We start from the raw sequence: 14,573 nt of genomic DNA on the forward strand, positions 1-14,573 counted from the left end.
TCAAAAAGATTTTCAAAATTGTATTACTGCAAATTTTGATAAAACAATTCCGCATGTTCATGACAGTACCAAAAAGAAGTAAAATCACAAAAATACTGAACTCTGAGAATTTTAAAACGGAAAATCTCTAATCAAATGGCAAAGTCAAAAGCTGAAACACATCTTGGTACAAGCATTTTCTTATGTAGAAGATGGTGGATTACACCTGGTTTTATAGCTTGCTAACCTTCTCACTTGTATGACAGTCGCCTCAAATTCCTATAAATTGACAACAATGTGTGAACAAAACAAACAGACATACAGGTTACCGGGTTGGTGATATCCCCGGGTACTAACTATCTACCAGTAATGGTACCAACCAAGTGGATGTAATCGCATCAAAATACATCAAATATTTTTGGACTGGCTTTAGTTTCAACTACATAAGATATATACCAACAATCGCAACGAATCACATAGAAAGCAACTTGGGGGTTCCCGTATTTTTACAAAATCTCATTTACCTTGAGAAATGCAAACGAGATAAAGCCTCCCATTACAGATAATCATATATAACTTTACATCCCACCATTTAGAGTATTGATTTATTATTCGCATTTACATACATGATTATGTTTTGCTTATATAAAATTCATGTATTCTTAAATAATTTTGTTACATCAGTCTATTGCTGAATGTCGTAAGCTGATCTCTAATTGCCTTTACATCATTTTTGTCACATAGGGTTGTTATATCATAGACCGTTGACATATATCAAACTTGCCCTGTTATCCATATAAAGTATAGTCCTTATGTAATCAGACCGATTGATAAATGTCGAACAAGATAATAAAGATCAAATTTAAACTCAAAATATATATCTTGAGATTAGGATATTATCATTATTGCTGATTATTCAACTGGATATCTGAACTCCAAGTATCCCGAGAATGTTGTGGGAAATTCATCTTAATCTATTATTATATTAGTGCATACGAACTAATAAGGAAAATCACAAAAATACTGAACTAGGAGGAACATTTAAAACGGAAAGAAAGCCCTTCATCAAATTTGTTGGCGTGGTTTTTTTTTTAATATTGAAAATATATGTAGGCTTAATCCTTTTTTTAATAAGTTTTATTACATTAAGCAGAGTTTTTTTTACTTATGAATACTGTCTTGAAAATATGCAATGATGACGGTTCATACAGTTGATCAAAATACGGCCAGCTGAAAAACGGAATCATATTGCTGTTCGATGTTGGAAAAGGCCTTAGATGATAGAATAAGGGCAATCATTCGGTATGTCACTGCAAAAATGTCAAAACAAGAATGTGTCCACAGTACACGGATGCCCCATCCACACTTTAATTTTCTATGTTCAGTGAACAGTGAAAATGGGGTAAAATCTCTAATTTGGCATTAAAATTAGAAAGATCATATCATAGGGAACATGTTTACTAAGTTTCAAGTTGATTTAACTTCAACTTCATCAAAAACTAACTCGACCAAAAACTTTAACCTGAAACGCGAGAGACGGACGAACGGACGGACGGATGCACAGATCAGAAAACATAATGGCCAAAAATAGGGCATAAAAAATCGTATTGCAAAAGTTTGATTTGACAATAACTATGAGAAGACATAAAAGTAAAATTCAATATTTGAAGTCACTGAGAAAAAAAGATGGAAATGCCCTTTTAAGTGGGGTGCCTATGGTAATCGCATCTATCCTATTTAACTTGATGTAACCAAATAGAATAAGCTTCACGTCATATTACGAGAAACATTTAAATTTTCACTTGATAATCACATAAAAATCAAAATCAAAAATCCTCAAACGCATCTAACAAATGGAAAACGATTGTCATACCATGACTTGTTACAGGCATTTCCTTGTGTAGAAAATGGTGGATTAAACCTGGTTTTATAGCAAGCTGAACCTTTCACTTGAATGCAATAGCAGTTACATTGCATTCTATCATATTGATAACAAATGTTAAGCAAAACAAACATACATAAACACATAAAAAAATATGGGTACAGCAGTCTATATTGTAAAAAGTAAAATCACAATAATACTGAACTCCGAGGAAAATTCAAATCAGAAAGTTCCTAATCAAATGGCAAAATCAAAAACCCAAACACATCAAACGAACGGACAACAACCATTTGTGAGGTTGATACGATATATTTATTAAAAGGTTTTGTTGTCTTCGAATGAACCTTTTTTTTTTATATAGAAAAACGACGATAAATTCTTTGCCATAACCTTTGCTCTCCAACGTATTGCCCAGGCACTGTATGATATCGTTTTTAGAGTCTGAGTAGCAGCTGCAAGCTTTTGAAAACCGAATGAGTTTGGAAATGTATATTTCATATGAAGTTGGTGTATTGCTGCTAATGTAGGGAACATTTATAATTTATATATAAAAATCGACCGCTTTGTCTAATTCAAGGTATAAGTCTAAAGATGAGAATGAAATAAACGTGTCTGTTGTTTCTTTAATTTCTAGTTCTAGACGATATATTAATGGAGCCCGATCAGAAAAGTTGTGATTGTTAATGGAAAAACCTCAGTATATCAAAATGGGAAATTAAAGATCGGGCATCTTTTATTTTCGTGTTTTTGACAAGTGTCTAGAGGAACTCTGACAAATATGAAAATAAGAAGAGGTTGACAAGGAGAGGCGCACAAGTCGTTCCCATTGGAATGTCGACAACTAGTTGAAAAAGTCTACCTCCAAATCTAACAAATATGTTGTATATGAGAAACTCCAGCATACTGATCCAATGCTCCTCTAAGTAGCATGTTTAACCTTCTTGTTCATATTAATTAAATATGCCATATGGTATCCCAAAGCAACACATTTATCGCGTATGCTGCCATCCTTTTACTGAAAAGCATTGCGGATTATATCTTTAAGACGATTTTTTAATTTCACTTGGGGTTTTTGAAATACATTGTTGAAAAATCTAAAGTTTTGAAAGAATTAATTTCAGAGAAAGATCGAAATTTAAAATTATCTTGAAGTTCTCTAGAGTTTTTTTTATGATCCATATATAGTTATTCCAATATGGGAGTAAACAGTTTAATAGTATTTTTCAAGACCGTTTTTCAGTGCAGATATAATTTTTGACAATCTAGTGTAGAATTCCTTTGAAGATGAGCTGGCAATGTACCATTGTTTGTATGGAATTTTGCGACGCTCGGGTATCTATTGCAAACAAGGTAAATCCTCATATTTGCTGTTCAGTGTAATGTTCATTAAAGCCACGAAGGATTCACCAAAATCTCATCCTTGTCAAATGATGCATCATGATTTAGTTGACCATTATGGAATATATATGCCTCAGATGAAAATGTTAATAAGGCCAGTAGTTTTCTCGTTTGAATTGTTTTACATTGTCATTTAGGGGCCTTTTATAGCTGACTATTCGGTATTGGGTTTGCGCATTGTTGAAGTATAAATAAAGGCAACAGTAGTTTACCGCTGTTCAAAAAGGCCGTACGGTGACCTATAGTTGTTAATTTCTGTGTCATTTTGGTCTCTTGTGGACAGTTGTCTCATTGGCAATCATACCACATCTTCTTTTTTATATTAAACTTGTAACTCCCATACCAAAGGTTAAACCTGGATATAGTCTATACAGTAAAGCAAAGGTTAATTTTCTTACCCCAATGCTTAACATGCATACATTTGTTAAACACTACAATATATGATATCACTTAATTTCTGTTAGAAAATGAAATATCAATTAAAAAATGTCTTGCCTCTTAAGTGTTAAGCGTCAGGAATGCTAAAACCGAACTTTTGAAAGCCAAGGATGTATGAATACATTAAAACAAAAAAAGCTATATGACAAGGGGTTAAAATTTGACTCCGGGAGTTGAAACCTCGGAGTCTTAAGCCTCGGTCACACATTACCGGATAGCACGAACGGACGCCTAACGGTTAAAAATAAAAGTTGTCCGTTGACAAAATTGTTATCCGTTGGGAGTCCGTTGATGTACTGATCGAATAAAACGGACGCGTAACGAATGCATTACGGACACACACTGGATATACAACGTACGAGAAACGGAAACGCACCGGACGGAACGGATGTCGAACGTCCATCCAACGGACGAGTACCGCATAAAACGGACACCTAACGGAAGCGTACCGGATAAAACAGATGAACAAGATATACGGAAAGTTAAAGGCGACAATAATAAAATATGTAAATCGCATAAATATTCAAAATGCTTCTGTGTAACTGGTTTTGGTTTGTTCTTCAAAATCCACCAAAGGACAGTGTCTGGCCTGGATTGTGAAGACGTGCCCTTACTCTAAGATCGATTATGAATAAAAGAATTCATTAACCTAAAAAAAAATGAAAGACCAATAATTGGCATTCTGACGCAAAATTTTCAATTGACATTTATCCGTTTCAGATCCGTTCGTCATCCGTTTTATCCGTTATACGTCCGGTAGAAGTCCGTTTCACATTCGTTTAACATCCGTTTTATCCGTTAAACGTCCGGTAGAACTCCGTTGGTGAATTTATCTGACAGCCCTCCAACGAATGTATAACGGACATATAACGGATTCAAAACGGAAACGAAACGGACGAGTACCGTACAAAACGGACGCCTAACGGACGTTCAACGGACATTTCATCCGTTGGGCGTCCGTTCAAAGTTTTGAATATGCTCAAAATTTTCCACCGGACAGAAAGGACGTCGACGGATAAAACGTACGCTAAACGGACATGCAACGAATATTGACGGACGACTAACGGATAAGAACGGACGTCTAACGGACATGAACGGATTGAAAAAAAGTTATCCGTTAGGCATCCGTTCGAGCTATCCGTTAAGGTATGACCAAAGCTTTAATCATGTAATCAATATAATTGATAACAATCATGTCTGTACATTGGGACTCGACATAAAAGATATCAAATATCTAGTATTTTTAATATGAAGACATCACATTTTTGTGTATACGTTCAATAGAGTCGACAACAGGTTTCGGTTTCACAAATTTTCTTTCGATTGCATTGTAAAGAAGTGTTTTTGCATCTCCTGGATTTCACATGTACAATGACGATGAATCAGATAGTGTATTATTTGAACAAGAGTTTTGAATTTCTTCTGAAAAGGATGTTTTTTTCTTATTTCTTGGAACTTCTACTTTTATAATACTCTAAATATTGTTCAAGCAGGAAATTTATTCCGTTTTGTTTCACTTGTCTTTGACCTACTAGTAATAAATACTAAAGATAGTGCGATATATAGATTATCCCGATGAAAGATAAATAAATCATATTACTTTGAATGTAGAAGAGGGTTTCTGCTAGCAATTTTAACAGACAGATAGACGAAGCGACACATTCTGTCTATGAACAGAACGGTCTCGCTCTCCATTTATATTTGTCTTTGACTTTACTTATAAATTATATCAAAGACACGATGATGTAATAGTTCTTCTAAGTTTTTACAACAAGTAAAAAAAGTGCAACAGCATTACACTGATGTTCTAAATTTGCGAATCCATGTTGTAATCTAAGATAAAAGAAAATTGTCGGAACTCATAACCTCCAAACGGAACGAAACCGGTAGCGTCAACAGGTTTATCATCCTCTCCTATACCTGCATCACTTGATATCCGGATTCAGTCAAAATGTCACAATAGAAAATAGGAAAAATCAGTAAATTACACATAGTAGATGACTTATTTAGATCAGAGGTCGTGAACAATTGCTCCAGCTGAGTCGAGACACAGACACGTTGCATTGGTCAACCAATATATGAGGATGACCTTGCAATAATGCTGTGTCGTTTTGAATTTTTGAAATACTAAGGCTTTTTTTCTACCTGAGTAGATTACCTGAGCTGTATTTGGCAAAACTTTTAGGAATTTTTGTTCTTCAATGCTCTTCAACTTCGTACTTTATTTGGCCTTTTAAACATTTTTTTATTCGAGCGTCACTGATGAGTCTTTTGTAGACGAAACGTGCGTCTGGCGTGAGTGTCAAATTTTAATCCTGGTATCTGTGATGAGTTTATCTAAGTCACTAGTCTACCTCATTACTATGTTTGAATTAATCAACTATAGGTCATTGTGTTACCTTCCATATTGAGTTACACTTATATTTAATTTGAAACCATTCAAATGAGCAAAACAAAACAACAAACATAAAAACAAACATGACTTAGAGCAATCACGAAAACCACTTAATTACAGGTTTCTGGTACTTAGGACAGTCATATAAAGAATAAGGCGATCCAAATGTGTAAACTTCTTACCTCTGCACAACTTTGTCAATCCTGAACAAAATCCCTTCGTCTGTTGGCATCTTAATATTGTGCATTCGTTCAAATATATATCAACCACAGGAGGAGGAGTTGTGCATATTTTTATTTTGACAGATAGACGGAAAGGAAATTTATAGCGTTTTATATAACAGGAAATTTTTTCTACTTGTTTCGTTTTTCTACGACGTACTTTAGTATTGTAATTTCGTAACATACTGTGCCCGTACTACAGAACTCTGTTAGAGACCTGTATAGACAATCATATTGTGCGCTCAATATACATTAAGTGCGCACAGGCTTTTATTAAATGCGCTATATATAATTATATTGTGCGCTCAATATAAATATAATACTAGTAGTGTTCTTAAATTCATAGGGCCTACACGTGGTAGTGTATTTTAATGTTCCTGTTCAATAAGAACAATACTTGAAAAAGGTCTTATTTTGACACGGGGTTAAAGGGCTAATCTTATTCAGAAGTATTCGATCAAATGGAACATGCACATAGAAAGGTGACAAACATGTTTTAATTTCCAAATAATATGTTTCATCTTGCAAATGAGGTCGTTAATCATCATCAGCGTATAAATGTTCGGAAGTTGGACAAAGTAATGTTAAGACGTTTTTAATAGTTTTTTATATTCCATCGAAACCGTACCGAGATAAAAACTTTTCAAATTACCACCGAAACCTAACTCAGATAGTACAAACACAGCAGACGTACCTTCTGAATCTCCGTGAGAGGAAGATTCATATGTTTTAACTGCTTGGACAACTGAGAGTGCTCCAACACGCAACGGGGATACTGTAAAATTACAGGAACTACATGATTCAAATTCAGTTTGAGACGCCCAATCTGATATAAAGGAATAAATGACTCCGATGAGGGTTTATCAAATGAAAATGAAATCATTTAAGAGGATTATGATAGACATATTGGTTAACTTGGTTTATATCTGTCATATTTGTTTTTCGTTAACTGTTTTATTACAAGTAAGGCCGTTAGTTTTCCCAATTGAATTGTTTTGTATTTTTCAAGTCATGTATGGGTTTTTCTCATTGTTGAATGTCGTACGGATTCCTATAATGCGTTACATCCTATTCATTTGAACTTTTGGTGGAAAGTTCACGTTAGCAAACATAAACCATCTCTTCGTTTTTAAATTATCTGGGAGAAGTGGCTTCTTAGTGACACCACTCCTGTGACTATTGGGGTCTTTGTGGAAAAGAATGTAAATAGCATTCATACTTTTGCAGGTCACATTGAAAAACATTGTAATTATTGTTAATTGCCTTTATTGTAGGATTTTGATGAGTGATGCATCTGTATGCAATATTTGTTGCGTTTGTCACCATATATACCGGTATAAACGATATTTTCAAAAAGATAAACGCAGCTCAGACACTTTCTCTTGTACCAACAGTTTTCGCAGACTATTGGGTTGTACAGAAGCTATCAGTGGGGCTCGAGAAAGATCTTGGATACTTGGGTCACTTTTCAACTTATTTCCAATACTTAAGAATGACACTGGAGCTGTTTTATCTAGATGGATGGTTAGTCAGATAACGTTTTGTTTGCCTTTTGGGATAATTGTCGGCTTCCTGAAATTTTTGTTGATTAGTCTTATGTTTAGAGTACAAAATCTTCCATCGGGTTTTGTGAATTTTTTCGTTGTTTCTGTGTTGGAACATATTTGTAATTTCGTTCCATTTCATAAACACATGTATGTGTTGATTTTATAATTGATTTATTTGATTTATCCTGATTAAAGATATATAAATCATATTCCTTTAAATGAATAAGAGGGTTATTGTTCGCAATGTTTACAGGCAGTAAGACGGAACAAAACATTCTGTCTTTGGCAAAACTTTTAGGAATTTTGGTCTCCACTGCTCTTCAACTTGGTGCTTTATTTGGCCTTTTTAACTTGTGTTGATTCAAACTTCAATGATGAGTCTTTTGTAGACGAAACACGCAGTCTGGTGCAAAAACAACATTTCAATCCTGGTATCTATGATGAGTTTATTCGCTACCTTTGAATATTACGGTTCGGTTTCTCTCTCTATTTTATTTGTCTTTGACCTTTCTTTGATTGCAAATTCGTTTTGTGTACTAAGATAACAGAAAAATCAACAGAACTGATGACCTCGAAACGGAATGTGACCAGTTGCGTCTACATGTTTAGCATTCTCTTCTTCATATACATCACTAGAAATCTATATATTTAGACAAAATGTAAGGATAGAAAATAGGAAAAATGCGATATATTACAAAGCAGACAACTAACCTAATAACTTGAGATGTGATGTCGTGATATCATGTTTATATAATCATTGTATTATGATGTTTTTGTATCTTGCCCAACAAGGGCCCATGATTGGTATAATAAAATAATGTCTAATAATGTCTAATGTCTAATGTTCCTAATGGGTCGAGACGTCGTAATGGTCAACCAATGCGTGATTATGACCTTGCAAAAGTGCTGAGTCGTTTCCAGTCACTAACTCATGCATAACCATGTTGGAGTAGTTTTTATGTAAGAAGCACACATCTTCACATAAAGTCTGGCCATTGAGACAATTATTTCCTAAATAACATGGACGTAAATCAACTATTGGTCATCGGTCAGCCTTCAACACTGAGCAACACCAATACTGACTTTGAAACTGCGAAGTAGAAAACCAACGACCTAATTTTTGCACAAAATAATAAACATAAAAACAAACATGACTGAAAGCTATCAATAAAATCTATTGGATTACAGGCTCATGACTTTGGACAAGCATATACCGAATGTGTCGGGTTAAATGCATTCACTCTTACTTCTTCACAACTTTGTCAATCATAAATAAAATTCGCTAATACTGAGCTTTTGTTCAAATATATATATCAACCGCAGGAGGAGTAGTTGTGCATACATTCATTTTGACAGATAGACGGAAAGAAAATAAACATAGAAGTATAACAAGACATTTTTTTCTCTTTGCTTCTTTTTTCTACGACATACTTTTAAAATTGTAATAAAACATACTGTGACCGTACTACGGAGCCCTGTTAAAGACCTGTATAGTCAATCATATTGTGCGCTAATTATAAATTTAGTGCGCACATGTTGAACATATTGTGAGCTCAATATATAAACAATAGTTTTCTTAAATTCATGGAGATTAAACGTGATAGGGCGTAAATTTGTCTCCGGTTCAATCGGAACAATACGTGTAATTAGAATTTATTTTGACACGGGGTTAGAGGAATTTCCTTACTTTAGGTTGTTTTTCATATTCCATCGAGACGATAGCAGTATTCGGATAAAAGGAACCTATACATATGAAGGTGACCAAAATGCTAAAGTTTCCCATTGATCGAGAGTGTGATAAGAAATCATCTGCAGCTTTATGTTAGGGAGTTGGAAAAAGTAATGTTAGTAAATAGATATAAGCAGATATCCGGTATGAGTGCCAATGAGACAACTATCCATCAATGTGTAATAGTTAACCATTATAGGTCCCAGTACGGTCTTCAACACGGAGTCTTGGCTCTCCCCGAACAGCAAGCTACATACTGCCCCAAAAATGACTAGTGTAAAACTATTCATACGGGAAAACCAACGGATTAATCTATATAATAAACCACATCAACAAACGACAAATACTGAATACTAGGTTCCTGGCTTAGGAAAAGTGCAAACAAATGCAGCGGGTTTAAACGTTTTTAAAATAGGTACCAACCTTCAAAGACATGGTTTTAAGGTTGTTTTTCATATTTCTTCGAAACCGATACCGAGATTAAATCTTTTGAAATCACCAATGAAATCAAACTCAGATAATACAAGCACACCGGACTTAGCATCTTATATCTGCCAGAGGAGGATTTATATGGTGTACTTGCTAGAACAACCGAGAGTGCCCCAACGAGCACTGAGGAAACTGTTGAGTTACAGGAACTACATGATGCATCAGAATCAGCTGGAGATGCACATTCCGATATTCAAGAATAAATTAATCTGATCATGAATTATTGAGTGTAGATGAAACCGCTATAGAGGTTCATGATAGAAATGTTGGCTAACTTGGCTCATACCAGTTATATTTGTTTTCGTAAACTGTTTTTTTTTATAAAATTTGCCGTTAGTTTTCTTAATTGAATTATTTCATATTTTTCCTGTTGGGGTATTTTATAGTCGACTATACGGTATGGGGTTTTCTCATTTATGAAAACCGCATAGTTCGCTTTAATTGCTTTCATCCACCATACACAAGAATGAAGGACATTTAATTTTTTTACATTGATCAGTACACGTGCTATGTCATTGATAAATCTTATAAATAGTTATTATTTATGTAAACGGTAAACACTTATACCCTGTTATAATTTTTAATATATCTTTTTTACCTTAAATGTGATAAAAAAAATCCATAGCAAGTGAACTTTTAGAAGGATTTTCAAAAATGATTCTTTAAAAGAAATAACTTTAAGTCAGCGTTTACTGTTGTCAATGGCCATTTGAAAATAACATTCATATTTTTTTTTTTCTTTTTCCCCTGTTTCTATGTGGTTATTGTACCTTTCACTATGGGATGATGCTTTAAAAAAAATCATAAAAATTCCACTTTTCGTCGCAGTTAATTTTTCCATAGCAGATAAGATTAAAAAATGATGAAACAATCTAATTATCAAGAAAAAAAATTTTTAAATCAATGTTTTCTGTTGTCTGAAATGCAAACTCCAAAACCGCCGTTCAACAGATGTCGTATGTACAGTATACAAATGGATCGACATAATAGAAAGGTTGACTTTATAATAGTTTCTGCTTTGCCCATTTTCATTATTTAGAAGTAAAATGTGGTAATTGTTATTGAAAGTTCTATCAAATTTTAAAGAGATTTGATACAGAAAAATGTATTAAAATTACGTATTTTGTTTATGAATTTGATATACCGTGGCCATGATATATTTCGATAAAAAAAAAGTGAACAATAGAATAACACAGATACATTCAAAACCAAGGTTATGTCAATTTACCAAAATTATGAAGACTTAATTTAAATACACATACGAGATATCATGTGTCATAATAAAATTATATCTCGGTGAGCAATTTAAAACTATCAGAGTTTTAATAAAAATTCTTAAACAACTTGGGTTATCTCGCTTGGAAATGTCCAAATTCTTGAACATGTTCCTTTGAAATTTTGTGGATAGTTATAATATAACGGAATTTAATGAGACTGTCATCAAAGTAAGAGGTTTAGCGTTATAAAACCAGGTTTTTCTACATTTGAAAATGCCTGTACCAAGTCAGGAATGTGGCCATTCGATTTTGATGTGTTTTGTTATTTGATTTTACCATGTGATTATGGACTTTCCGATTAGATTTTCCTCTGGGTTCAGTATTTTTGTGATTTTACTTTTTGGTAGTCAAAAAACAATCGCTTCATTTTTATATTAACAGGGAGAAGTGGCTTCTTCAAGATATCATTCCTGTAACAAATGATGTGTTTGTTGAGTAGAATGTAAAAAGCATTTATGCTTTTGCAGGTCACACTGAAACTTATTTACTGTTGGTGGCTTTACTATGGGGTATTAATGAGTGATTTATTGTAGGCCTTATTTGCTGTGTTCGTCAACATATGAACGGTATTTTACAGAAGTAAAACTCAGCTCAGATACTAGCACTTGCACCAACAGGTTTCGCAGACTATCGGGTTGTCTAGAAGCTATCATTGGAGCTTGAGAAAGATCTTGTATAGTTTGGACTCTTTTCAAATGATTTTCAATTCTCACGAATGACACCGGAGCTGTTTTGGGTTTTTTTTTTTGGGAAGATGGGTGATTAGTCAGAACACGAGCAGTTTGCCTATTGTGATATTTTCCGCTTTCTAAAATGTTATTTGATTACTAGTAGTCTTGTGTTTACAGCCCTTCTCTTCCGTCAGGTTTTGAGTTGACTTAGGTTTTTTGTCTATATTGGACTTTTAATTACTGTACGGGATGCTCTTAGTAAGTGAGCAGTTGTTTGGGGATAGGTATTGATGAGTATCAGGCCTAGAAATAAAGGGTAGTGGATATCATGACATTTGTAAGAGACGGCTAGAAGTATCGATGATGGTGATTTCTTATTCAGATTTTGCATGAGTAAATTTTATGCTTTGATGATTTATTGTATGTTGTCGTCACTTTATTTCGATTTCATTGTCCATCGATGAATCTAAATCTAAAATTAAGCTATTATTCGACTGAAGATTCAAGGTTTTTTTCTAATCTCCCCAGACATATTTTAGCATTTTGGTGCCCATAGCAGGTCCATTAATTGTAGATAATGATCATCATCAAAGGTGAAGTTGTTGCTCTTCATTACCTTCGTAAACAATTTCACGTTAGATTCACATATTTAGGCGAAAATAACCCTGAATAATATAGGTCAAGGTTTATTATAAGGCAATCTTAATTAATGCATTCTAAAACATAAAACATCCAATAAGACACAATATACTACGAAAGATAACTCTAATTAGCTCAATATCAAGAAAAGCAAACTAGTTAACTTCAGTATTACATACACCATAACTAAAAAAAATAGGTTTAAATGCAAATCATATCTGAACCTAAATGATTAATCTATATCAGTTAAAAGTAAAATAACAAAAATACCGAACTTTGAGGAAAATTCAAAACAGAAAGTCCCAAATCAAATGGCCAAAATCAAATGATACAAACACATCAAACGAATGGACAACAACTGTCATATTCCTGACTTGGTACAGGCATTTCCAAAAGTAGAAAATGGTGGATTGAACCTGGTTTTATAGCGCTAAACCTCTCACTTGTATGACAGTCGCATCAAATTCCATTATATGTACAACGATTCGTGAACAAAACAGACATAATAGGTAAAATAGTCAAAATATGGGTACAGCAGTCATCACTGTGTCACAATCTCAAAACAAACAAATATTTAACAAAAAGCACAAGAAGCATCTATCACATTTAAAAATCACATGCATTGCTTCGCATAAAATGTAAACGACACATAGGAATAAAATATAAAATAGTTTTGCCTCTCAATGTTTTTTCAAAAAGAATTATAATTTCACATAGGGAATGGTGGTTTACAGGGTTAAAAGATCAAAAGTATGTTAGAAATAATTACAGAAACAGACCGAGATTTAAAATTATCCAGAAGTTTTTTAGAACTTTTAAGAATCCACATATGGTTAATACACCTACGCGAGTAAAATATTTTTTTCGTTCAAAGTATTTTCAACTTTATAATAGAACAATAACATAATGACATATAATAGATTAATAACACATTGGTGAAATCGTCACTTTATATGAACCAACGAAACACAAAAAGTCACACATACAAAACACAACAGCAAAAAATGAAAGATAATACAAACACATGGACGAGATGTGTAAGTACCGAGCCACGTCAAATGGATATCGAATGTATAGCCAGTCAAGCTTGTTAAAAACTTCCATTTGTTGTTGGATATCACAAAAAAACAGACCAAACAGTAAAAGTAATATTTATAATAGAACAAAGACAAAGGAAAGAACAATATAACACATTGTTAAGATGATAAACAACGTCAGTATGCATAATCTATACATCAAGACCATCATGTATTATTTGTGAAGTTGATACGGAATATTTATCAACAAGGTCTTGGTACCTTCCAATGAACTTTTTTTAGAAAAAGGACGGGACGATCTTTGACATACCTCTTGTTTATCAACTTTCTGCTCAGACATTGGTGACGTTTTACAAAGTCTGAGTAGGAGCTGCAAGCTCTTGAACATCAAATAAGTTGGGAAATGTATATCCTATATACAGCTGAAGTTGGTATATTGCTACTAAGGTGGGGGGAATTGATAATTTCAAAATTAAAATCGTCTCGTGTGTCATAGATTCTGGTAATGAGATGACTGTGTATGTCGAATTCGAGATATAAGTCTAAAAATGAGGCGGAGGAAGCCGTGTCTATTGTCTACCTCTAAATTCAACAAATATGTTGTCAATAGGAAACTCCAGCATACTGATCACTTGTTCCTCTGTACAGCATGTTTTACCCTTTTGTTCACTATTAACAAAAAATGCATTATGATATCCCAAAGTAATAAATTTATAGCGTATGCTACCATTTGTATGCTGAAAGGCATTGAGGATTATTTCTTCAGGCGATTTTTCAATTTAACAGGGGGAATGGTGGTATATAGGGTTGAAAAATCAAAAGTTTTTATAAAAGTAATTTCAGAAAAAGACCGAGATTTAAAATTATCTAG

The 14,573-nt window shown here is 33.6% G+C and overlaps 1 protein-coding gene across 1 annotated transcript in view; it reads right to left on the reverse strand.

Moving 5' to 3' along the window:
- Positions 1–6,384, reverse strand: part of LOC143078687 (aquaporin AQPAe.a-like) — a 30,859-nt gene extending 24,475 nt beyond the window's left edge. The window contains exon 1 of the mRNA XM_076253591.1: positions 6,275–6,384. The gene's annotated coding sequence lies outside the window, so the exon portion shown is untranslated. The remainder of the gene's footprint in view (positions 1–6,274) is intronic.
- Between the last annotated feature and the right edge of the window lie 8,189 nt (positions 6,385–14,573).

This window comes from Mytilus galloprovincialis, chromosome 6 (genome assembly GCF_965363235.1).
Source record: "Mytilus galloprovincialis chromosome 6, xbMytGall1.hap1.1, whole genome shotgun sequence".
Taxonomy (NCBI): Eukaryota; Metazoa; Mollusca; class Bivalvia; order Mytilida; family Mytilidae; genus Mytilus; species Mytilus galloprovincialis.